This window comes from Psittacula echo (genome assembly GCF_963264785.1).
Source record: "Psittacula echo genome assembly, chromosome: 17".
In the NCBI taxonomy this organism is placed as follows: domain Eukaryota; kingdom Metazoa; phylum Chordata; class Aves; order Psittaciformes; family Psittacidae; genus Psittacula; species Psittacula echo.
The window spans coordinates 2147860-2174772 of record NC_137753.1 but is presented as its reverse complement, the minus strand read 5'-3'; the positions used below and the strand labels follow the sequence as shown (position 1 = coordinate 2174772).

Below are 26913 nucleotides of genomic sequence, written 5' to 3'. Positions count from 1 at the left end.
GCCCTGGTAGACAGAGAAAACCAGCTGACCACCTCCTGTGACATCCCAGGAGAAATGCCCTCAGAAGGTCCATAGGCACCACAGGATTTATGGGGAAGGGCTCCACGTGTCAAGGTCAGATTATCAGCCACAAAAAAGCCCTATCAACACCTTGGAGCAAGAGAAGAACCTGCCCTGAAGGAAGAGATGGGGCTGGGCGGGCAGTTCACCAGTCACAGCTTCGTGTCTTCCCTGGTCTCCATCACTGGTGCAGAGCAACTTCATCTTGCTCCAACCAGTGCACCAACAGCACTCTGCTCTCAGGTAAGGGGTCTTACACTGGGCTGCTGCAGAGGCTCCAGTTCCTCCTGCTCCCCTCTTTGCTCTCCATGGCTCTCACCAACACAAGAGCCATTTCTATAGCTTTCCGAGATGACACTGACCTGAAAAAGCTGTGGAGGGAGCTGACAACATGAATCTTTTATATTAGGATTAATCAATTAAAAGGCCATTACGGCAGCAAACGTCAGGATGCTAGATAGCCAAACAAATCTGTGTTTATGCCCTTCTGCCTGGAATTCCCCACTTGCTATTTACCGTCACCCTGAGCCATCCCTCATCCAGCCTGCTCGGAGGGAAGGCTGAGCTGTCTGCGAGCTCAGGGCACTTCTGCTGCCCCAGCCACGGCGCCGGCATTTCGAGGTCCCGGCTGGATGCACGGTCACGTTGGAAGACACAATAAAAGGCAGAAGCCTCTAATGCATTTCTAACTCAACAGAGGCTTTTGGAGGCTGTGCGTGTTCTGCCTCCTCGGCACGGAATTACCGGGTGCCCCCCTCCAGCCTGGGTACCACCGCAGCGGTTTCCACGGCAACGGCGAGAGCTGAGGCAGGATTCCTTCCTCATCAGCCGAGATGGCTCAAGTATCCATTACACATCCCTGTGGCGGACTGAATACCAAACACAAGCGCTAACAAATCAATGACACGCAGGGTTTTAAGCCCTGCAAAATGCTTGCTTTCTTCTGTATTCCCACGAGCCCGAGGCTCCCCAGCCAAGTTAGCACGGAGGGATTTTGGATTTGGCAGGAATCTAGGTGACAGATCCTCCTGAAGTGCAAATTGCCACAGTTCCACTGAAGTCAGCAGAGATACGACAATTTACACCCACTTAGGTTCTGCCACTGGGTAATTAGCACATTGCAAATAACTGGAAACATATTCCCAAATAAGAACACTCTAAAGCTTGAAGCAAGAATGTTTAAATAAAGAAAAACCCCACCACATTTTTTCCTAGGATTAAGCAAACTTGCAAGCTCCTCGGATGGTTTATCCTGGTATATTTCTAGATGAAGCCAAAAATTTAATCTACTTTTTGGTTCCCTCATGAAACCAGGATGAAACCACAACGGTGTTACCTGCCTTGATGCACTTCATTCGACACATCTCCTACTAGGCACAACCCAAATACTCTTTTACTACTGACCTGTTTAATTCCCCTGGTGCCACCCAAGGACCCAGAGCTCCCAAATGCCATGGTTACTGCCCTGCCCTGGTTTTGCCACCAGCCCAATTTTACCGACTTTTCTCTCAGACTCAAGTAACAATGCACATGCTGAACACTTGCAGGATGTAATACCTGCGGGCTGTATAATTCCTCTCTTAATCAATATCCAAAAAGGTCAAGCAGAATGAACCTCTCATGCTTTCACGTTGGACTGACTGGTCTAACATCAGACCCAGGCAAAGCAGTGGAAAAATGGATGTAAGATTCAATTAATAAGGAATTAACAGATGCAACTACAACTAATGCTCATCAACCTGCTTTCATGGGAAACAGCTCATCAAGCAAACCTGACTTCATTCTTTCAGGGGGTTCAAAGACTGGTTGACAAAGCCAATATATTTGTAAGGTACTTAACACTTTGTACAGTGTTTGACTTAGTACCAAACAGCATTCTAATGTTAAAAAACCACCGCTGTACATTATCTGTATCACACACATTGAATGGATTAAAAGCTGGCTAGCTGTCAGATCTCGACAGCAGCGGTCAACTGGGACTTATAATTGAAAAGTGAGCTTTAGGAGAGGAGGCTGTACCCTGGAAAGCAATGACTCTGGAAGAGTTAAGGCTTTCGAGTGGACAAATGACTCAGCCCACACGTGCATGACACCAAGCTGCTGTCATGACGGGCGCTTGCAGTGGGGAAAAGTGGCTGGTGGAGGTTTCTGCACGACAGCCAGCCAGAGATATCAAGAGATCTCTGCCTGAGTGACAACCGCACGGCTCTGCTGTAGCACTTACACCAGTTTAAAGAGGCGACATGTCCACAGCAGCACAGCAAGGATGCCCTTCCCTGTCCTTTACCTGGGATATGGATGCTCCAGCAGGCACAAGCTGTTTGATGGCACCAGGTCAGAGCAGCCACATGGGACCAAAGGCTAGTTCTGCCCTTAGCTGCAGACCTGAATCCATCGTCCCACACATGAACTCACTGGTGGGGAGTCAGAAAGGCAGAAACACCCGGCAGTCAGAGGTCCCAGGTACTTGCTTCTTTCCATCATCATCAGTGGATGCTCAGGGACTCCTGAGAGCTGGAAGAGCTGCCTCCTAACCTGCAGTTCAGCCCTGCCTCACATTAGGCTCACACTGAGGAGCTAAGGACCCCCTGTTAATGCTCTGATGGGTGGCAGCTTGCATTTCCTCTCCAGGAGGTTATTCCAAAGGCCCAGAGTGCTGAGCCTTGGAAATTTAATGTGATTTCCATACCTCAACAACAGACAGAGCAAGGCACTAGAACATCCCTGCTTTCACCCACTAGTGATGCATTATTTCCCTCTCAGCTGCCCAAAGAACCTTCTGCAGAGAAAGCTGGTGAGGAGCAAGCACAGGGCAGGGCATCCACACAAGGAGATGAAGATGCACTGACAGTCTGCAGCAAGCCCTGCCATACCCATTCAAGCCCAACATCAGCAGAGAGAAAGAAAGAGGCAGCTCCCGTGCATAAGAAGGGGGTGTATGGCCCCAAACCACCTGCATTAAGATAACACCTTCCACCCATAGCCCTGCTCAGGCTGCCAGGCTACTCACAATTAAAGCCCACTTTAGTAATGTCTACATCAGCAAGCAACTTCGGGCTTTAAGCAACACAGATGTGGTTCAACTCCATTCAACAGGGAGCAGGAGCTTTTCTTCCCAACTGTGTTGAGCTGCCTTTCCCCACAGCCTTCCCATCCCCTCCTGTGCAGCAAGGTTTGTTATTAGCCAGGGAAACAGAGGGTGTCCGATGGTGAGGGGGGAATAAATCATTGTTCTCAGCTAAATGGAGTAGTGCGGATCTGGTGGAAACACCGCCTCTTCCCAACGGTGCAAATAATGAAGATTGCATGCACTGGGGACAATGCAATGAGCCGCTGCACTATTGATGGGGTATTTGTACAACTCCAGGAGTTACATTTCAAAAGCAAGCTCTATTAAGGGCAGCATCTTTGTTCAGGAGCTGAGGATTAATACTGCTTCTCAGACAGTGGACAGGTTTCCCTAGCTAGACCCAATAGAAGTCTAAGAAAAAGCAGCTTTTCCTTCAGCCACCACTGCTTTTGATGGGACAACCGCGCCTCCTCATGTGCTTCATGTGTGTCTCCATAAGGGAGGATCATTGGAGTATGTCTGTGCACGAACCTTCATGGAAACATGCTCAGAATTTAATCTGGGGGAGATTATCCACTGGCAGACATGGAACAGAGACATGAACACACTGCATCCATTCCTGCCGAGCCTAGTCTCCTGCCTCTGACAGCCGCCAGCATGCAATGCACTAGAGGAAGGCAAAGGGCTTCTGCATGAGACATCAGGAGCTTCTGAAGGCATTACCCTAAATCCTAAGCAACATTCCACTCTGTCATTACTTCACTGGCAAAGAGAATAAGATCTATGAGAAACATGATTCATCTACACAGTTCTAACTTACATTTTAATAAATGATGCTGCAACAAACACATCAAAGTATCTCACCTCTAGCATCTAGTTGTGATGCACATCAGCATGCTCCACTGCTTCCCATTTTTAACTGGAAACTCCTGGAAACACTGACTCTGCAATCTGTTAATACAATTCTCCAGGCAGGCCACATGCATTTACATCCAATGGGAAAAGATAGATTCATGGCTCCCATTTTGAAATTAAAGATTTGGGGAATAACTCACGTGAGGGAACTGGGAAAGCCATTCCCAGGGTTGGCTACATCGCTACAAGTGAAAGCGAAGTCCACTTAGGTCTGGATTTGGTTTTACTTGGTTTTAAGGTTCTTTTCTTTTTTCCCAGTGGGTTACTAAACTAAACTGCACTTATAACAGGAGAGAACCCCTCAACTGATACCAAGGAAGACTTAGAGGCTTAATTCTCTGCAGTAGTTTGCAAAAAGCACACAACAATGTATTATCAGTGTGTAAAGATGCAAAGACTTATATAAATCTGTGCAGGACAGCCCAGGATCTCTAAAACAGTGAAAACTGAAGTTACAGGTGAAAGCCAGGCCTTCAAGACTTCAGATAATGTTATTTATGTAGCCATTCATGTTAGTAAATACAGAACAAGTCAAAGAGGCTTTTCCATTAGAAGCTCCTCTGCCTAAGTCCCACCTGCTCTGCAGTGGAACCTTTATTCTGCTCCTTTATATGCATGCTTTTTACATATATCTTGAAACCCCTGGGTTCAGCCGTGCCTTATTACATTTTAAAGCCTTTGGATGGCAGCAGCAAAGTGTTCTGCACTATAAACCAGAACACAGCTGAGGTTTGATGGGTTTGCTTCTCCTTTCTACCCCACAAAACGCTTCCTAAATGCTATTAAAATTTAGCATAGGCCATAATAACCAAGCTGCACTTTTTTCCTCCACACTGAAGTCAATTGACTTTCAAGGTTTTATCTTTCCACATACTTTGAATCAAATAAAGTTGCTTCCGCAGCCCAGCAGGAGGATATGGGGGATGTCTCATTCTGACGAGAAGCAGTTCCCAGAGCAGAAGTCCAGATACTCAATTAAAAGGACCAGTGGCCATCAGAGACAAGGTAGGAACGTTCTAAAATATTCTGGCTTTTCCAGCTACAGTTAAGCTAAAACACCACTAAGAAAATGAGGCACAGAACACTGATGTGAGCAGAGCATGAAGTGCTGCACAGGAGCGGGCCTGGGGCTCCCAGCCCTTTCGCTCCAAAGGAATCACTGCTCTCTGAGAAGAGGGAGCTGCAATAAAGCTCCTGTGAAGCCCAATGTCACCTTGTCCATCAGACGAGGGCTCTGGCTTGGGCTGCATCCAGCGCCGGCCGCGCTCTCCTGATGGAGGTCACCTCTCTGCAGGGTTCCCTGACGATCCCAAACATGACAAGGAAGGCAGAGAGCTCCCGTCAGCACTCTTCAGGAGAGAAGAGAGGACAGGGACAGGGGGAAATGCACACAAAGGTGCTTTTTACAGGGCTACTGATGCACGGCTGGGTCCAAAATGGACTCCTGGAAATACCAACCCCAACACAGCCTGGGATGCTGGATGCGCACGGCCAGGGGAAGGAAACCTTAGCCATAGAGGTCAGAGCTCCCCTGGCTCACCCGTGGCTCACCCGTGGCTCACCCATGGTCCTGCTGCATCTCTAGCCAGTTCAAGCACTTTTACATTTAAATTAGCAAACACTTGCCCAAAAGGTGAATGATACCAGAGCAACGTCATTCAGGAAGGACTCCTGCGATCCCTGCAGCCAGACCCACCTCTGCAGCATCTCTACTGCTACAAATACAGCCATCAGCTTGTGCTAATGTATGGGAAAGGAAACGATCTGCACCCAAACTGCAGCCAAGTCAAAGCAAGAGACACTTCTGAACCAGGCTCCAGCAAGGCATTTAACTAGGAAATCCTTCCATTTCAAGCAAAAATGTAGGGAATCATAGCAGAGACATTCCTCCTTCCAACTGAGTCAGGATACAGAGACTAAAATGAGTTAAATCTGAGTTACCTTCAAAATAACCAGCATTGAAGAAGAAAGAAATAAAGAAGCCAACCCCCCAAGGAGCCTGTCCCTGGCCCACCACCCTGCTAGGACCACAGGAAGAGGATGGAGCTGGAAAGCCACAGACAAGAAACCACCAGGCATCAAGACAAGTGTTTTTGTGGACGGTAGGAGATTTACAGCAGGTAGAAACAAGGAAATTCTTCCTCAACTCAGGCAGAACACCAAGGAAACCGTGGTGGCAGCATGATTTATTATGTTTTAGAATCACCTCGTGGCCCACTGACGGAAGTTTCATCATTTGGAACATTTCAGGTTCTGCACAACGATAGAAAATATACTGCAGGGCATAATCCACCTTTGGCTCAAAAGGCAGGAGAAATCACTTAATAGATTTTCCCTGCATCTGGTTTTTATGATTCAGGGCTTTGCAATTACGGAGAAGTAAGAAGGAAATTTCATATAGATCACATTTAATTATGATTTCCTTCAATTGATGGCACTCTTCCTAACGACAGCAGGGAGGGAGCAAACCGGAACCATATTGCCAAAGGGGCCACTTATGGCCAATCCGAGGGGATGAGCTCGCATGCTTTTAACAAGTACTTATTTATGAACAGTGGGAAAACCTGGGGCGTTTATCTCCCTGTAATTTCCTCCCAAATGAGGTGACAAGACACACGATGCTCACCCCGCAGTGGACCAGGAGCTTGTGCTCGCTGCGATTCATTCGCTCACCCCCAGGTCCCCTCTTAACATGTGCTGGATCAACCTCTTAGGAGGACACGAGCAAGCCCAAACTTAAATACTTGGCAAACTCTTGCCCTGGATTTTGCCTTCTTTGTTACCTTTTCATTGCCAGACAATGTAGAAAGTAGAAAACGCAGCAGCTGCCAATTCCGGTCATGATCTAGTGTCCCAAGGATGCTCTTCGATACTCGCCCTAATGGGATCTGGGAAGGTTTTCCAGCAGCTTTCCTCTGCCACACGTATTTGGTGCGAGGAGGGTGGCTGACAGGCACTGGCAGCTCCACAAACATCCGTGGTTTTGCTCCCCAAATATTTGTCTCCCATGGAAGTTGGGAACCTCTCAATTTTACAGGAGTTTTTACAAGTCAGACAAAAGCTATTAATAAAGTGAACCTACAATATCCCCAAAGGGGATGGGAAAAGAAATCAACACTGGAAGTAAAGATCAAGTGACGCTCCAGTGACAGATGGTGCTCTACAAAAGGTCAACCCTTGGCTCATTCTGCTCTTCATTATTTATTAACAATCTTTCTGACATTGGCATTACTGCAAGGGTCCAGTGTTATGCAGATAATAAAGTGCTATTTTATGGCTTAAGCTCTCCTGCAGGTACAGCAAAATGTTTGCACTTTCAGGCTTGGCCCCAGTGCTAAGGCTGGGTACATCAGCGTCATGGCAGACAGCTCGGAGACAGGAGCCCATCGAGTAACATCTCCATTTGTTCACTTTCCTGCTTCTTTTTGTTTCATTTTGAGGATGTTTCTTTGCAAACTTTACATAAAAAGAGCCATGAGCACTGCACATCAGTCTGGCTTAAGGTAAAAATCAGAAGAGGCAGATGCATTACAACTCCTTCCTCTTTACTGGAGGAAACAAAGTGCAATTGGTTTTTACCAGCTTTAGGTGGGAGTAATCAGAAAGATGAACTTAAACTGCTAGACTGACAGATCAAAAGGAAACCTGGAAGATCCCATTGCCAAGAGACATTTCTGTTACAGTGAGCCCTCTCTATTGCCTCTGAGGAGCCACCGGCATAAGGGTGGTTATAGCAATAACAACATCATCAGAAGTAGTCAGACAGAGATAAGTTTATTACTAATTACGAGCAGCGTGACATGTCCTGACTCCTTGTAAAACACAATTAAGTCCATTTTTAATCCCTGCTTCCACAACTTCCCAGAGAACAGCCAAATCCACTGCCAGGATCCTATCTCATTTAACACATTAAGAGTTTTAACCACAGGTAGGGAACCACCAGGTTCCCTCAGAACTGACTGGGAGGTGCGTTTTATCCTCCCCCTTAATAACTGGCTATCAACAAGTAGACATTGAAGTTCATTTTAGAGACAGGGTTAAGTTCTACATACGGATCTTCAGGACTTTATAAAGTCCCATATAGTTTGGGATACCCGGGGGTTTTATCCAAGAACAACAGGAGCAAGCACCAGCTGCTCAATAACTGCACATGAGGTACTGACACTGGCAGCAATGGGGGAGTAAGAGCTACAGACAGAGCACAGAAAGGCTGGGTTCTATGGTGGACTGATCCTAGAGTCCATGCCCTGCTCCTCTAGGCTCAAGGATGTGAACAGGCAGCAACGCACAAAGCATCCCTGAGATGAACACGCTGAGCGCTCCCTGGCCACATGCTGATCCTGCACGGGTGCACTGATTTATCAGCTCCAGACCTGGTGCTTTCCTGACAGTTTCCTTGCTCTGCTCTTTGCTTTTCCGCTCTATAGCCAGGGCTGCACGAAGCCGAGCACTCGCTTTGCTCCCTGGACAAAGGCTCCTGTCCTTCACACGCTCCAGCACGCCTTTTCCCTTGGTCTAAGCCTTATAATTTGGCTGTAACAGCACAATGTTAGACTTGCCATAAATGTCAAGCCAAAATAACGTGTAACAGTTGTATTTTATCCTACAACACTGCAGTTTTACCCATAACCGTTAAAAAAGCTCCAAGAAGTACTAAAATACTCTCTGAAATAGAAAAGCTTTTCATATTCTCCCCACATTTCCTAAACTCCAGCAATTTCCAGCACTTTGAATTTATGTCTATAAAAAGTTTAATGAACTTTTAATGGATTCCTGAGGAGGAAAGAGCAGCAGCAGGCGCTATCTTTGGGAACTGGTCCTGCAAGATCACAGGGTGAGCCAAGAAATGAGAAGAAATGGAGGGTCCCCTTGGATAGCTCAGAAAATGGCCTATGGTACACGAGCTGAATGACAATACCTGCAGCCTAGTAACAGAGTAATAGCCATGGGATATTCTACTTATCCAGAGCCTTTTAGAGCCTGGGTATTGCTGACTGTGAATGAAGATGTGTATAAATAAACGCAGAGCACACTGGCAATGATGTTAAATGGTGCTTCATATAATTATCGCTATTCTGCGGTACCATTAACAGGCAGGAGCACAGCATCCTAATGGATTCACACGGCAGTCTGGATTTGCTGCCTGACACACGTGGCTGTACAACCTCCCCACGACCGCAGCTGTGGGTGGCACAAGATCCACAGGCAGACGGCGAGAGTCTGTTTTGGCAACACACAACCCTTTATGTGCGTGAAACCGGCAGCGCACCACTGCAGACCCACACACCAGTTCTAGGGATGAACAGAGCAGCAGCAAGGCTGAACTAAACCAGTGCTGAAGCACCTTCCACAGAAAAAGGGACCATGTTTACACCATGTAACCCTCCTAATGAAACCAAGCCATCACCACAACATAAAAGCCTACACAGCTCCAAGGCACTGAGCCTTGGTATTTTATTCCTCAACTGTGTACCTACCACTTAGCTCTGAAAAATATTACTTATAAAAGATGATTCCTAAAAGCAAAGTTTTGGGATTTTATTATGCCTCTGGGCTAGACCAGCTGATCTTTGAAGAAATAAGGTTGTACCCTTTTCATTTGCCATCCACACGACACTATTTTAGCAGTGAAAGAGGTCGGAAGAAGAAGATCCACAGGACTCTTGCCATGTGTGCTTTGGGCAGCACAGCCAGCATCGCCAGGCTCAAAGGGCTGCCTTGTAGCCTTAACAGTGTGATGTGACGGATTATCCTTACCTTATCCTTATCCTTACCAGGGTGGGAAAATACCACTTGAAAGGCTGTGAAGCAGAAGTAGCCCATGAAAAGAGCTCAGAAATGTAGATGATACCCTTCCCGTTCTGTCCAGCGCTCCATTTATAACAAGCACTTCTGTTACTATTGCTGTGTTTTAACTTCATTTTGCTGTGTGAGGCACCACGCTTGTCCCTTCTGGTCCCCTCCAAGAGGGCAGGATTCCTGGATGGAGACAGCTGTGACAGAGCACTCATGGAGGAGCCACTGAATGCCAACCAAGCACCCACAAAGGATGCTCAAGGAAGGGACCACAACTCCTGGAGCAAGGAAGCCCTTGGTCAAACAGAGCAGGCGAGGGCAGCAGGAGCTGCCCTTGGCCAGCAGGACATGGAAACCTGCTTTAAGTCATGCCTTTGGCTTTTAAAACAGTTAAAGCAGGAAAGCTCCCCCTCTTTAATGCTTTACAGCCTTGAAAATGTCACTGTGCCTGCAGGAAGGGAACGGCTTATTGCAAGGTCATTTGGCTGAGTTCACCTTGAAGGTCAAAGCTGCCGCTACTTTAAAGCCCCATTAAGTTATATTTTTATTTCCCTACCAGTCTCTAATCCCTCATCTTTCCAGTTACAACGATGTGAGAGAGGAACCAGGGCAAACAGAAAGCATTGCCAAGGTCACTTCGGTCCAAGGAGAGCTGGATCCACCCGGGATGCTGGAACTGTGGCAGGGGAAACACCCAGGCTTGGATCCAAGCACCGAGGGAGCTGTTGGGTCTTTCCCTTCCCTTCTCCCTTCGGTACAACCAGACAAGACTTTTGAACAAAGAGGGTAGAATTCCGCTGGGGGATCTGGCCCTTTATCTGTATCTGAAACAGCAAAATCACCCCCACAGGCGACCGGTGAGAAAACCTATGGAAAGGTGACGTATCACAGGCCTCTCCGAGGAGCACACAGGGCTCTCTGTGCCCAGGCACTGCTGCAGCAGCAGAACAAATGGGGCCGTGTGAGCACAAGGACTGTCGGGAATTGGTTCTTCCAGTTCCTCCTATGTCATCGCTTTCCTGGTCTGCGAGCTGGACATCACCTGCCCAACGAACTGCCGTGCATGCTTCGCATGCCAGAAGAATCTGGGTAACTTCTTGACCCTAAATTCTTCCTTTCTCTTATTAAAACAGGCACTAATTCCTGATGCCAATCTATGCATTACCCAGGGCGAAGAACACACATTTAACTCAGGACACAGTGCAGCGCTACGTGTCACAGACTGGCTCAAAATAGCTGGATGCTTCACAGGAGCACAAGCTGAAAGCTGCCCAGCCCCAGCTACCAAAACAGCCCGAGATCACAATGTACTGAGAGCTAGCTTCTATTTTAACTACCATTTAATCCATTCCTTTGCTTTGGTAAATGTGCCAATAGGTGTTTGCTGTTTGCAAACTGTCATGCTAAGCAAAACACGAAGTCAATTTGCTTCCAAAGAAATTGATTTGAGAGCATTAGATTCATTTTTTCCAATGGAAAACAGGGTCTGAATAACAATTCAATACTCAATCCCAAAACTTTGGTTTAGCTTTCTGAAGCACCTAACTTCCTAAGGCACCGCGTGGCTCGTGGGACGCTTCCCATCCAATCAGTGCCAAAATGTTTCCATGCTGGGCTTTGCAGACAAAAACTGCTTGTCACAGCATCACTCACCCTTGGCCTGTTCTGCTCCTGCTGCCAGCGACACATCCTCTTCCATAAGCATCTGGCAAGCGTGTTTTCACATGGCATCTGTGGGTTTAATAAGCTGCCTCCTGGGAAGGCCAGGAGACGATGGAGAGACTTCCCCAGGGAGTGGGGCTGTTCCAATGGTGCATGGCAGGACCATCACTGCAGAGCAGCATCTCCCTGGTGGGGCACAGGCAGACCCTGCCTGCTCATACCAGCCCTATGGGGCACCACCCAGACTGAGAACTTCTCCTTCATCCGCAGGGATTCTCCCATTGAAGTGGGAGGAGTTCCACCAGAAAACTGGGATACCTCTGCCTTCCCTTCCAGACTTCCCTCAGTACCAGACAAAACACTTCAAGTGCTGTTATGAAGACAAACCATCCTTCAATTGCAACCTATTCTGAACAAGCAACTTCAGAACCTGGTGCACATGGCTTCATTTTACTGTTTTAAATGAAGGTATTAGAGGTTTCCCTTCACAGAGATACAGCTTTCCACTTCCTGCTCGTTTCATTCCACACTGACACTGCTTAGAACTTTATTCTTTAATATAATTTCTTTCTGGTCATGTATATTGGCAATCAAACACGGGCCCAGCTTGGTTATCCGGCAAGTTAAAGATCCTATGGTGCTTCTCCCTGAACAGGCTCATGCACTGATTACTTTAAAGAGTGTATTCTCTGCAAAGCTGCAACCAGGCACTTGCTTTTTGCTCTCACTGATAAATGCAAGCAATAAAAATATGTTCCATTCTGCAGCAGTGCCCATTAAAATGTAAACACAGCTCCAAGCTTTTGAGCAGGCTACAAAAATGCTTTATTCAATAGGCAAAGCTGAGGCTGCTTAAACCCGTGCGGGATGTAACTCCATCCACTGGCGTGTGCCACTGGAGGTCAATACGGTGGTTAAACAGGCATTAGAGCCATGAGCGCCGGCGAGGGGCTCTTCCCACTCGGGTTCATCAGGAGTCACTGCAGGGAGTGGATGGGAGGCTCAATGGGTGCTGGCTCCAATGCTATAGATAGGGGAAAGTGTTCAAGTCCAATATAATGGTGAATTTCCCTACCTTTGAGGTCAGAATTACATTTACAGCCTGCGTTCAGCAAGATGCTGATGAATTCAAATCCAAAATGTCCCTCATGAATAATTCACTGGATGTGTGCAAGTAAATTATGGCAACATAAATATATATATATATATGGGTATAAACAGATATGTATATATGCAAATTAATACATTAAGGGCTCATGTTATCCATGAGGAAAAGTACCAGCCACGCATGAAAGTTTGCTTAATACCAGATCAAACATGTAAAACTATAGCTAAAGAAACAGCCCTTTGGTTCATCCAAACATGGTCCTCATACGACATGCATGCAAATCCTCACGTTGTTAGATATATATGTTTCCCCACTTCATGTTTCACTCTCATTAAACGCAACGTGTCATCCTTGGCCTGACCTGTGCGATAGCCCCCGATAACCCATGGGAGCAGCTCAGCATCACCCCCTCGATCCGCACTAAACTGTGTAATAACAATTACTGTGGCAAGCAAGCAAGGGCATCGAAACCCATGAAATCTCATAAATGACAAAAGAATCTAAATGACAGGCATAGGTGCTGAGTCCATCGATCATCCCTTTCTCCCTCACAGCAAGAAAGGTGGGATCACATTAAAAATAGAACAGACACCTGCAAATAGGTGGGTATTTATACAGAATATTGTGACAACTGTCATTTCACATTAGTCACAGGGATCCCACAGGACCTGCGCAAGGATTAAATGTTCCAGGTTTTGTTTACTGGCAAAATATAATAAAATCCAGCCTCCCCGATGCTTTCCTGGTGGGGATTGCTCCTTTCCCTAAAGTCATTCATAAAACAAGGATGTTCCTCCAAGACCTGGCTAGAAAACACTTTATCAGGGCACCAGAGTATGCAGGAGGGGGAGGTTTGATTCCTCAACTTGGACTCCTCCGTGTTTTACAGCACAGTTTAATGATGCCAGGCTCAGCTGATCCCGACTGACCCAAAGGATATTCCATACCACAGGACATCATGCTCAGCATGTAAAGCTGGGGGAAGAAGAAGGAAGGGGGGGATGCTCCGAGTGATGGTGTTTGTCTTGATGGCGTAAGTCACCATTACCTGTGATGTCCTGGGGGTGCCGGAGCACCTGCCTGACCATGGGAATTGAAGGAACTCCTTGTTTTGCTTTGCTTGTGCACAGCTTTTGCTTGATATTCCAGAAACCCACACGAGTTTTCTCACTTCTCCCCTTGGATTCTCTCCCTCATCCCACCCGGGGGCAGCGAGCGACACTTGGAACTTCCTTTAGGCATTGCCCAGGAACTTGCCCAGCTCCAGAAGCAGAGGCTGGCTCCTGCCCACCCTTGGGGTGTGCTATTTCTGCCCATTGCACCCGACCCCCTCATCTCCAATCAGCAGACGGAAGCTACAGGAAGGAAACCAAACCACACTCGCAGCCCGACCCACGGGAGCCCATTGCAACTGAACTTGCTGAAATGACAGAAACACGTTGTTCCCTACTTAGCCTAACTGACAGGCTGTAACTGCTGATTGAATACATGGGGAAGGTGCAAGGAAGCAGCCAGGCAGCCCGCTCTGATCTCCCCCATCTTCCAGGTATGATCCATGGGGCAGATCCCAATGGATGCACTGCACTGGCAGGGGAAGCACAGACTCCTTTCACTGTCCCATGTTTGGTTTACTCCTCAACCTGCAGCTTCCCACCAGGGTGTCAGAGGAATGCTCCCTGCATTTCCCAGACTACACAGGGAATTGCCAACAGCTGAGTTCAGTGACTGCTCCTCAATGCTTCCCGGCCAAGCCCTGCCCTGCTCTCTCTCATCCAGCATGGAAAACCACAGATCAGCATGGAAAACTTGCACACCTTGAGACTTGCTGTGTTTAGTGAAAGAGCAAACTGCTACTGGAATTCCTCCATCACAAACACGATGGTTCTGTGATTAACAGTTCAAATGGTGACCCCAAAAAAGTGAGGATGGAAAAGGCTGCACCCTCCCGAGAGTGTGCTTTTTGAACACATTCCTCCAGGGTTTTGGGGAGGAAAATCACAAAATCCAGAGCCAGAGCTACTTCTGTTTATGTGCAATAATAAAACCCCTCACCCATACAGATGAGCTATTTCAAGGCCTTGCTTGTTACCCTGAGCCTTGTGCAATAAAAATAGGACTTTTGTGAAGGTCCTAGGCGCTTCTTTTGCTTGGTGAAAGGCATTTACATCTCTCAAAGCAAAATGCATCCTCACAGGCAATGTAGCTCCTATCCAAAAACACACCATGCCCTACATTTCATCATCAGCGTGGTTAATCATTTATACAGCCCTGCAGATGCACGCAGTACCCTGGAAAGGATGAAGGCACATTGCGTGCCCCACAGAACAGGCAGTGTAGTACAGGGAAGGCAAACAAGGGCAGAGAAGAAAAGATATTTGGATCCAGCCTCAGATGGACAGGGTTTGAAAGGCAAGAGATGGTGGACAAGGGGATGGAATCACAAGGGGTAAAGGGAATTATACAACCAAGTAGGAAATCAGGACAAGAACACATTAACAGGGCAAAACTCGATAAACAGTAAAGGTGAAGAGGGCCCTGAAAGAGATGCAAGAAAAGGCGAGGTATCACCAAAGAAAAGGTGGCAGAATCAGGATGGCAGGCAAGGACCAGGCATCAGTGGTTCAAGGGGAGCTGCTGGACGGACAAGGTGGGAAGGCCATGGTGCTGGAAGGAACAGGGGAATGCCAGTGGTGTGCAGGAAAGAGCAACAGAAAAGATGTTTTAAATCAACTCACGCACGCAAAGGGACAGGCCCGCTCAGATCAGAAATAATACATAAGCAGCAACGTGGCAGAGCTGGAAGAGAACTGACCCACCCGGCACCAGGAGCATTTCAGAACACAATTCACATTCAGGGTCTGGGTCAGGCGCTTCTCCCAGGTCAGTTCCGTGCCTCTTGCCCAGGGCATGGCTGAGGGCACGGCCTCCACTCATCTCGTGTCTGGCACCGAGGTCCCTGGCTGCACTGAGTAGGATGTGCACTCCTGCCAAAGCCAATGTCAGCAGCCTTTGACACTGGAGTTTTCCCTCTTGCCTTGTCCCAGTGTTCAGGGCATCTCAGCTTGTTTGTACCAACAAACTCTGTGGAAGCGCAGCCATCGAGTGGCTCCCAGTCATCTGGGCTGGGAATTGGCTCAATGATGGGACAGGATGGGATGTATGCTCTGCCCCAGTCCGTTCTATCTGAGTATATTGATGGCTCCATAATCATTCTGCCTCTTTCCATGCAAACCCACCAGCCTGACCTTTGGCTTCTTCAGCCCCATCAATTCTACCCCAAGCACACATTTGCCATCCCTTGCAGATTTCCCACTAGGATGTTTCCACAACCTCCTGTTATTAAGCTTTACCTGGTACACTGTCTCCAGCTTGGTATTCTTGCCAGCAGCTGGGTTACTGAGATGGGATAGAGCCAGCCTAGCGATAACCGAAGCATTTGAACAGTACAAGCAACAGCCCCTCGAAGCATCATTCCTCAGCATGCAGCAGATTCTCCATCTATTCCTACCTTTAAATCATGACCAACATCTATTTGAAAGATTAAGGCTCAATGAGGCATCAGGACTGAATTCAGGCATCAGGAGGTGGAATTTTCCAACACGTGCTACGCGGATCAGATGATCACAGTCGCTCCTCTTGACCTTGCAATCTGTATTTTAATTAACGTACCCTCCTGGATGTTGGATATCAAGAAACACTACAGCTATCACAACAATCTCCTGCTTGGGGCTCTTCCTCCTAAAATGGACTTTCAACAATCATTATGCATTTGGCTTTGACTTTGATAATCTAACGTTAAAATCATGAATTATCCCCAACCCACTTCAGATTTTGTTTGTTTAATCAAGAGCTGAGCAATTTCAAAGGTGTTTTTACAATTCCGATTCTGGGTGGTTGCACGCTGAGCAGATCCTTTGATGCCTGAACAGGCCTCCAATGACAACCTCACAGTTTCAATCTTTCTGGTATTGACAGTTGATCTTATGGACATTGATGATACGAGCACTTTTCTCTCCCCAGTTTTCACACAAATACCCATTAATGACTATGATATAATGAACTTTATGATCTTGTGCTTAGGGCAAGAACTGGCTGATATTTACTGGCTGTTAAAGAAAAAGAAACAAACCCTAAAATTATTAAACCCTAATTACTTCATTTAACACTCTGCTGGGGTTTTCCTCCAGCACTGCTCACCGCTCAGCTCGCACAGGCTACATATATATATATAGAAAGAGTTATTTTTGTGGGTAAAAGTCAACAGCAAGTCAATAATTTTTGGCAGATAGCCTTCACTGTTCTGCTAGCACAAGCACATCCAACTGCTGATGAACATTAATGCTTCTCTGATATTGTTTTCTGCTATAAAATGGAAGATCTAATCTCTGCTGAAGGTCAGTCCGCACTGAGGGCTGCAATCAGTGACAGCGCTCATAAGCCCAACTGAAATCAGTAATACTGCGCAACATCCCCTGACTGTCACAGCAGCAGCTCTAGTGATACGTCCTCTGCCCAGGAGCTTGCAGAGTTGGAAGCTCTGTTCTGCACCGCTGCTTATGCATGAGAAACAATCGATCCACGCATCAAACCGGCCCTGCCGACGCAGCCGCTTTAACCCCACATGTGCTTTATGATGCAGGTAAAGTCCTGCCTGCTTCCACCACATCCCACACCTCTGGCAGGGACACCTGAACAACAACTGGTGAAAACCTTTCTTTTGAAACCAGACTGAACGCACCACATACTAAACCAAATAACAGCATAATTAAAACCTTGACTTCTGGCAATGCCTTGGAGTCAGGCAATTATGAGGCGCTTTTAATGAGTAATTTAGGTAATTGGGGAAGTCAAACATACCACATGCACAGAGCAGTATCTGAGTTACTGCTCCGTGGCACTCTGCTCACCGGCCCTGGCATCCTGATGCTTTATTGCCCTGCGGGTCACAGCCATGGAGGGTTTTCCACAGGACCTTCAGCTGCAACTCATGTTCAAGCATGTTTAACACCAACATGTGTCAAATATGTTGGGAATTACTGCTGGAATTCATCACGTGCTGTATCTCATCCAGGATATGCAATTTATTGTCTATATTCTAAGTAAAGTAAGTTTATGGCTTTGTGCCATGATAAATAACAGTTTACAGCATAATGGAATTAATATTTACTTGGCAAGCTATGCAGACTATTCAAATAAAGTTGCTATATATAGAATCATCTCAACCGCCGCTGGATTTATAAATGCTGGGAATTGACAAGATGACACATAGATATCGAATTCCAGTGCCCTCCAGCCATTAATAAACCTTCAGGGTTTGGATTTGCAATCAAAACCCTTTACATACACTTTATACAATTGCTCTAGTTCAGGAGGTGCCAACTCACAGTGCGATGAGCTGGGCACTGAAGGGCCTCTGGGGTTTGGCAATCTTCTTCCTAAGGATGGAGATAGGGCAGGATTGTGGTTGGGACCACAAGGCTTGGAGCCAGGGGCAGGAGCCTGAGCAGGTTCACAAGGAAGTTCCTGATGTAACACACAAAAATTGATCCTGCTTTTGTGTGTTTCATTATCCCAACAAGGGGAGATTAGAAAGACACTGCAGCCTAAACATGCCTCTTAATATGAAAGTACAAGGGAAAACAAATTGCCCATTTCCAGACTGTGCTCCTCAGCTCTTTCAAGTTAACACAACCACTGCCAATGCTCAAAACTGATTTTTACCCACCACATCCCTTCTCACCAAGCTTCTACCAAAAGCACACCGTGTAATGCAGCACTGCCAGGGCAGCCACGACTCACCGGGACCCGCCAGTGCCAGCACTCAGACTTGCCATTTGGAGATCCAAATCATGGTTTATTACCTTGGAGGTCTGAATCTGTAACCTGGTGAAACCCAGCCACCTCACACAAGTTCCGCAGTCCTGGACCTTACTGTAAGAGCTCACCGAAACACTAACCCAAGCGCAGCCTTGCAAAGCTTTGCATTTCCAGATGAACATTGAGTCTTCCCTGGTGCTGAGGAGCCGCATCTGGAACTGCTGCACTCAAGAGAGCCCGGCAGTGGGGCCGGAAAAGCAGAGGGAAGCAGCCACCCCAAGGATGGAGGGATGCTCCGATGGGAAGGGATGGCTGAGAGCATCGCCATGGCCCAGCATCCGACAGCGCCGCACACTCCAGCGCTGTTAATCCCCAGCAGCCACGCGATGGCAGCAGGAATATGGGAACACCGAATGGAGGAATACATTAGCATACAATTATAATGAAAAGAGATTTTGTGAAGACGAGGCGACTGCCAAACATAACCTAACAGCCGTGACATCTCTGAGACAAGCAGAGAATGCAGAGATGGGCTTTTCCCCTCCAAAATACAGTAATTTACACTTGCTCCGTTACTTTAATTGCCAGCAGGGTCACTTGTGCTTTCTTGTAGCACTGATACAAGACAGCCCTCACTCCTCACAGTGTTCATTTGATCTACAGCAGGCAGGGCACGGTTCAGAGAACAGTGCCTGTTCCAGACTCATTCCTGAGGTCTGGAAAACTGACTTAGATCAGCTCTGGCTGTGAGGTTACTGCACAGGGTGCTGTGTGTGCTCTGGAAAACGCCAAAGACTGAGTTCACCCAAGCCAGTAACATCAGTGACTTCCTTCTAACAGAGCACTCGTTTGCTCAAGCTGCACCACACTTCCAAACCCAGTATATCCAGTGGCTGGAGAACAGCAACAATCTTGTGCCCGTCAGCTCTATCCCATCGTGCTTCCCTTCCACTCCTGACAAGAGGGTGGCACTGCCATTAATGCTCTGTATTTCCAAAGAGTTGTACAAACACTGGGGTTGATTAATTCCGATCTCTTGCCTATAAAAAGAGTAAATAATATCCTACAAACTGGCCATTAAAACGCACACGTGCAGGACAGAGCCTGAAATCCTGTTTTCCCAGCTCTTGTGTTTGTGCTGCCTTTGGGGACAACACCAGGTTTTGATTAGGAGCTCCAGTGCATTCAAACCCTTGACACAACTGCTCCTACAGCCTTCCCCGTACACCTCGGTGAGCAATACCCATCCTTCCAACAGGAACTCAGGGAATTAACGTGTTTACTGCATCTCTGCCGCACACAAAATTAGCAGCAATCCAGCAAACGAGATCTGCTTTCCCTGCCAACACCCCAGGAAAGAAGGAAAGAAACACAAACACATTAAAACCTGGGCGCGCAATGCAGGCACGGAGGCTCCTTGCTTCCAGTGGAAGCCCTTATCTCCGTCACAGCCCACAATGCAATTACAAGATTACAAGGCACATGCTGCTTCAGCATCTGGATCCTCCGTGCAATCACAGGGATCCCTACAGGAAGAGGAAACCTCTTCATCTTGTGAGGCAAGGCAACGGTTTTACCTCACCGTGCTGCGTCCCACTGGAAACGCGCCGGGAGCCCTGTGATGAGCGACCTGCAGTTAAAGGCTGCAGTCTTGGAGTCAGCCCTTCCCTGCATGTGCACAAGGGCAAGGACATGGTCAGAAGAGTAGATGCAGCCCATTGCCTCTGTCCAAAAGATATCTGTGGTTTGTTCTGCTTTGCTGGAAACTCTCTCATCTAAATTGCAAACACTGGGATCGAGTCTGGGGGATAAATCTCCACTCCCACCTCCACTCCAGCGTGTTCAACCGAGACCCCAGCTCCAGCAATCCAATCTCCCTCTATTTTATGCTCAAAATATTCCATTTCTGGCCACCAATCTGTAGATCTCTGGTTGGATTTTGTTTTTGTAAATGGATTTTCCCACAGAGCTGGCAGAAAATACATTTCATTTTGGATTTCTCTAAGCTGAAATAGTCAATATAAATGTCAATGCGTATTTGCGCCGAGCAGCCTTTGCAGTGACACAAACTTCGTGTTTCAGACGGGGGACAGGGGTGTCTGTGAGCTGCTTCCATGTCTGCACACTTGTTCTAATGTAGATTATTTACCCATCCTTACTAAATAAAACAAGTCTCTATATATTACGTTTGGGTTGGGTTGGGAGGTGGTGCAGACAGAAGTATGATGTCTACCATTACTTGGAAGACAAATCAAGAGGAAGATGGAGAAACTGGAATAACCTCCATCCCAAGGCATGGAGCCTAATGCAGCGGCTGATGCTTCTCACCCTATTTCTTTAGACCCATTCAGCCTCCTAAGTCCTCCTCATCCAAGCATGCAAACTCACATCATCACAGAACCACAGGTTGGTTTGGGTTGGCAGGGACCTTAAAGCTCATCCAATTCCAACCCCCTGCCATGGGCTGGGACACCTTCCATCAGAGCAGGGTACCAGTTCCTCCTTTTTTCTCCCCATACGTGGTGCAGTTGCAGCATCAATTACTCCAACAATTTCAATCCATCCAGATGCTAATGTCATTAGTCCACAGAGATCCTTTTGGAGTAATTCACATTGAAGCTGCCTTTACATGCTAAATGAGAAATGCTCAGACTTTACTGAATGGGATTTGAATTACAATCCTACCACATGTGGCTCAGCTTTATTCACCCTATTTATTAAACAGGAAAAAAACAGGTGATGCAGCCAATTACAAAGCCATTACTGAACCACTACTGCAAACCTGCTGCCTTGTGCTGAAGGGATGGTGCCCTTCACTTGTGCAGAGCTTGCACATGGGCCACTTGCCCATCACCCATAAAGGGGTCCTGACCCCCACGTACACTCAAATGAGTCCCGCTCTCATGTCATTTCTGGCTGGCTTTGAAGGCTCCTCACCTGATGCTACATCACATCCTCAGTATCCCTCATTTAGCTCCCATTTCTCAGCCTTTCTGCTATTTTCACCAACCTGTTACCAGATAAAGCGATATCACGCACTACAACACGGTGTAGCCATTTGGCATCTTATTGCAGTGGCCCTGCTTGCAGCTGACTCTTCATTCTGAGACACCCAGATACAAAGACAGCTTTTACTGCTGAAGTTACACACTGTAAAAGAAGCTACAACAATTAAAGGATTAGGTACGTTACAGGTCTGCTAAGAATAAAACTTCCTCAATATGTGTAGGACGTTAGGAAAAGATGCCAAAACCCACGACCATTTGCTGTGAATTTATGTTACTGCAAGTGAATACATTAGGATCCTGATATAGAAAAGGAATTATTGATATGTATGTTCCCTTCAAGAGGAGACTCTCGGGAGACCCATTCCAGATTTAATGATAATCCATACTCCCCTTCAGGAATGGTAAACCAACCCTCTGATTTCCCGAGGACTACCAGAGACATATGAATCACTGAGATGCAGTCACAACTCTACGCTCTGGATGCTGCAAATACCACCTAGAATAGGTAACAGGATAAAATCCAGCCACAGCTCATGAGGAGCCAGCACCTTCCACACTTCTATATGAGCCCACTGTAGAGATGGACATGCCACGGGCAAGGTGGGGAGATGCTGTTGGACTCTGTGCCCTCTAAAGAGTTATGGGAGATTAAGGGAGAGGCTGGTTAGAAGTGGTAAATAGTCAAAACACTAGGCAAGATGCAAGGAAAATACTGTTAACCAATGATGAGAAAGAACAGATTTGTCTAAAACCTGTCACTCCTCGAGCAGTTTTTCTCCTTCACTTTCAGGGCTGCGTTTATGTATGCACACGTGTGTGTCATATTTGCAGGAAGCCTTCCACATTAAACTCCCATTTCTCCTCCAAAGCCATTTCTCTGGAATGCATTAAGCAGCAGCCCGAGCGAACGCTGCAGCCCTAATTAGTTTGCAAACTACAAAGCTCACCTCTGAGGGCAAGCAAAGCCTGTGTAAATTAGAGGGAATTGGATCAGAGCATCCCAGGAACAGCTCTCCAGATCAGTGCTGCTGGAGCGTGCCACCTCAGAAGCTGCTGTCACCTTCCAGTAATAACTTACAAGTAAATCTCACCGACAACAGCAGCGAATTGAGAGATACAGAAACATTTTGCAGCTCAATATTCCATGATGGGTTATTTTTCACAACACAGAAAAGCCCATTTGGTCATCTACTAAAAGGAAAAGTCCTTGTTCCTCGTGCGTCTCCCAACCTCATGTGCTCTAAGGGTGAATTCACTGTTACAGCCACGCAGCCGAGGTTGGTCCATGAGGTTTGCAGACCCCAACACTGCAGAACCCTCCTGCCAGCTCTGATGGGGATGTCCCAGGGTTTACTCAGTAATTGAATAATCTAAAATTTTCCTTCCTGTCCTTGTGGACTAATCTGTGATAGTGTTAAGGGACTGTAAGGATATTAATTAAATACAAATCCTGCATACAAAATTGATACTCTGCATCTCCATCTCCACAGGGAAGTTTCTCTCATAATAAGACTTAAATCAAGTTTTCCCTTTTTTTTTTTCCCCCTAAGGAATTCATAAAGATGATCATATTGCACTCAGATAACATACATCTGTATATGGGAGAACAAGCCATGTCAAAGACGTGAGCCCTGGCTCATTCCTCTTGTCCCCTGATCTCCCCCATCTGAAATTAGTGGTGTCAGACTAAATCAAGGCTGATGGATGAGCCTGGACTGCTGGTGCCGGTCACCGCTCTGCCGGCAGAGCCAGTCCCACTCACACCCAGTGCTGGAATGGGAGCATCCCTGCGCTGCTGCTGCTAAAGCCGTTGCATTTCTCTGGAGCACCAGGCTCCTGGCAGTCCTTCAGCAAAGTCACATCACGGGGAGTGGTGCTCAAGCTCAGAGAGGGCCCAGGTTTGGGAGAACCCCTATCCCCAGCTGCTTTTCGGCATTGGGGTTGGAGAGACAAGAAGATCCTCAATTTAGGATAAACAGCAACAGAATCAGCCCTGATCTTCCCAACCGCAGAGGACAAGAGGGAAATTCAGTATAAAAGTAAGACCTTGCTTCAATTTTAGCTGCCATTAACTATGAATCCATTCAGAGGCACCTGGAAAGGTTCACACTCAAGATCAGCAGAGCCAACCGGCTGCAGCCGGGGCAGCACCAGCCCAAATGATGTTAAAGCCATTCCAACATCCCCGTTACTATTATTTATCAGTTAAAATTTTTAATTATGTGACTTGCTGAGGAACACATCACCAGGGATCCTAATTAATTGGGAGTTTTAAAAGGATCACGGACTGGAGATTTTGAATGGATTCCACAAAGAATTGCACAAAGAGGGAAAGGCCAAATTAACTTCTCCTTCCTGGTTTATCCAGCATTTTCTAACAGGATTGTGCATCAGATTAACCAAGTAATATCCAAACCCCTCATGCACAGTGATGCTAACCAAGACAACAGCTTGAGGATTTTAGGCAGTTATCGTTTAACGCCCGCTTTGTTAATTAGTTTATTCCTCTTAATCCTCATTTAAATGACTGTATTCCTACTCAAATTAGTTTATTCCTTATTTATGTCCTAAATTTGCTTTAGCTGCATTGTCCATGCTCACTAAATCCTTCAACACAGTACTGCTAAACACCAGTATCTCCAAGCATCTGGTGTAAACTTTTGTTCCAAAACGTGTGCTCCTCCTGACCCAAAACTTGGAAAGATGCAGGAATATCACACTGATGATGCTCGGGAAGTACTGGATTATTGAACCTGCAAGCACAAATCCCTCTTCAGAACTGGCTGGTCAGTAGCTTCACGGGCCAACGTGTTTCTCCTCCTTGCCTGCGAGCTGCAGCTTCCAAAGCTGTTTGGATGCTGTCAATGCTCTTGGCTCTCGGCTCTGCAAGTATTTTTCCATCAGTGCCACGATGATACCTATTTATCTTCTGGCTGCAGGAGCTGCTGAGATGACCTGGCAGTGCCACAAGGCAGACAGTTATTTCATGCCCTGTTAAACCCTAATGTGGCTAACTACACTATCACTCCAGCTCTGAAAGAAGCCTTTTTCTATTATTTTAAATCTGATCTGTTGCCTGTGTGTCCAAGTAAAGACCATCGCTTCCTATTAGGATGATATCAGAAAGATAACCCCATGAGGCTATCTGTGAAGTAGCACGGTACTGATCGAGTAACTCGTGTAGAAGGTCACAAATACATAATTCTGCCCAAGTAAGAGCTCCACAGCTTTCCCTCCTGCCTTTGGGAAACAAGGGCACCCTTTCAGGCACACTCAGTACAAGAACATGGACCCAACACCTTTAGATCCAGATTTATGCAGGAGGTGCATTTTAGACCCGAATCTCTACTTGCCTGTCCCTGCTGATTTCTCTTTTGCTGCCTCTGCACACCTCGGTTATGCCAACATAAATCACTGGTTCCTTTGTATGCTTCGATACCCAAGGAAAATAAACCCATAAATGTCTTTTCAACATGCAGATGATCCATATGGATTTTGATAACCCTTAGTGGCACTTCACACACAGATCCACACAGAAGTTGTGTTTCTCCAGTGAAAACTGCCATTCACTGTTCAGTGTTGGCTCAGGAGCTGGGTTAGTGCTGCAAGACTGTCAGCTCCCAAGCTGACCGCATCCCACATCCACCAAAGCCGGGAGGCTCAGAGCAGGCTCTGTTTGGCTTCTCAGAGGGAAGACTGAGGGAGGACTTGATGAGAGGGTGTAAGTACCTCCTTGGAGGTAAAATACCAGGGACTAAAGGGCTCTTGAGCTGAAGAAAAACACAGGAATGAATGGCCAAACACCGGTACATTACAAAGCAAGTACTTGGACACTTATTCTCTCAAGTGGTGAATGTGATCAGTCAGAGGAAGAAACCCTGAGCACTGTGCAGAGGCTCTCCAGCCCCAGTATCTTCAACTGCAGATTTGTTACCTTCCTCAAGACACACTTCAATAACAGAAATGACTGGGCTCAGGGCAGGGCTATTTGAGCTCAATGTGATGGCCACGTGCATGGGCAGGCACTAGATCTAGGGGCTGATGGCTCCAGCTTTGACAAAACAGGCCAGAAAGTCTTTATGTCATCATGTGCAGTGGTCAGTGGTCACTAACAACCCCCTCCAGTTCAGTCCTGCAGTGCAGGCTTTGGTATTCTGCATCATGAAAGTTCAGAGGAGTTAATGAAATCACGCTCCGCAAACCCGAAACAAAACAATGCACAATTCCTATTCTGCTGCCTTCTTCTGGGTTTGGGTTTTTTTTGTGCTTGTCATAATAAAACATTGTTATTGGATGTAAAAATTATGGAACAAAGTTATGCCTCTCTGGTGTAATATAATGCAATCCATTTAATACTATTTTAAACCCCAAAACCTCATTAAAGCAGACAGAACGTAAGAATGACAAATTGCCCAGGAGGAAGTTGGAGCCTGAGGTGGATTCCAGGCACTTGGCCGCTTCCCATTCCCGGTGATGCTGCGCAGGCGTCGAGCCCCAGCGCGGTACCCATGGCCATAAGGGTTAATGCAATGCAAACCATCCTTCAAGACAAGCCAGGGGTGAGGCTGGAAAGCTCAGCTTAGCCCTAAGTCCAGCCTGAAGGCTGTTGGATGCACCTCGAGATCTGGGTTAAGCTTTGCCTGTGACTGAACACCACTGTTCTATGCTATGTTCTGCGCTATGACCACGTACCTGTGTTCTGCCTCCCGTCCATGGTGGTGCTGTGGCTATCAACACAGCTTATACAAGTGTCTACCCTCATGGCTTCACTATCAGCTTGCTGAAATCAGAGTATGCCTTGACGACACAGACACCATTACACATTTTAAAACCCTGCTATGGTTCTGACCCCGGATTCAGTACCAAATGCAGGAATGCACCCCTACTGTCTTAGCAACTAAGCGAGGCAAAGCTCTGCAGTTGGGCTTCTATCAGAAAATGTAGTTCCCATTGAATAAAATATTGAAGAAGTTAAGTAAATGTGCTTCTTATCCGCATCGGTGCAGACCTTTAACCCCAGAAGGGATCAGCGCACTCAAACAGCTCTTTCCTCACACAGAAGGAGTTTAAGGAAGAACAATTGTGTTAAACAACACATTTTAGAACAGAAAGGCTCATTCCAGAAACACTGTCAGGTGAATCACCCATCCGAATTCCTCTGAATGAATAAATGCCATGAGGAGAGCAGCAGTCTCCTCCCGAACAATTCTTGAACCAGAGCCTGATCCTGGTATGAATTCAACATAAATTCGACTTCTGCACAGTGTCAGGCCAACACTTCACAACCATAATGAAAACCATGGCAATTGTACCAAAAACTAACCGGCATTTGGTGAGAATCCATGCACAGTTTGCACAGTATAAAACATAAGTAATAATAAAAGCAGCTTAGCAACACACACACACCCCCTCACCAAGATGTTTGGTCGCCCAAAGTACCCGCTACAACCAGCACACGTTCTACCAGAAGCTGTTCG

General features: G+C 46.8%; 1 protein-coding gene across 2 annotated transcripts in view; it reads right to left on the bottom strand.

Moving 5' to 3' along the window:
• CAMTA1 (calmodulin binding transcription activator 1) overlaps positions 1-26913 on the bottom strand; it is a 221624-nt gene that overhangs the window by 130966 nt on the left and 63745 nt on the right. The gene's annotated exons all lie outside the window — the stretch shown is intronic.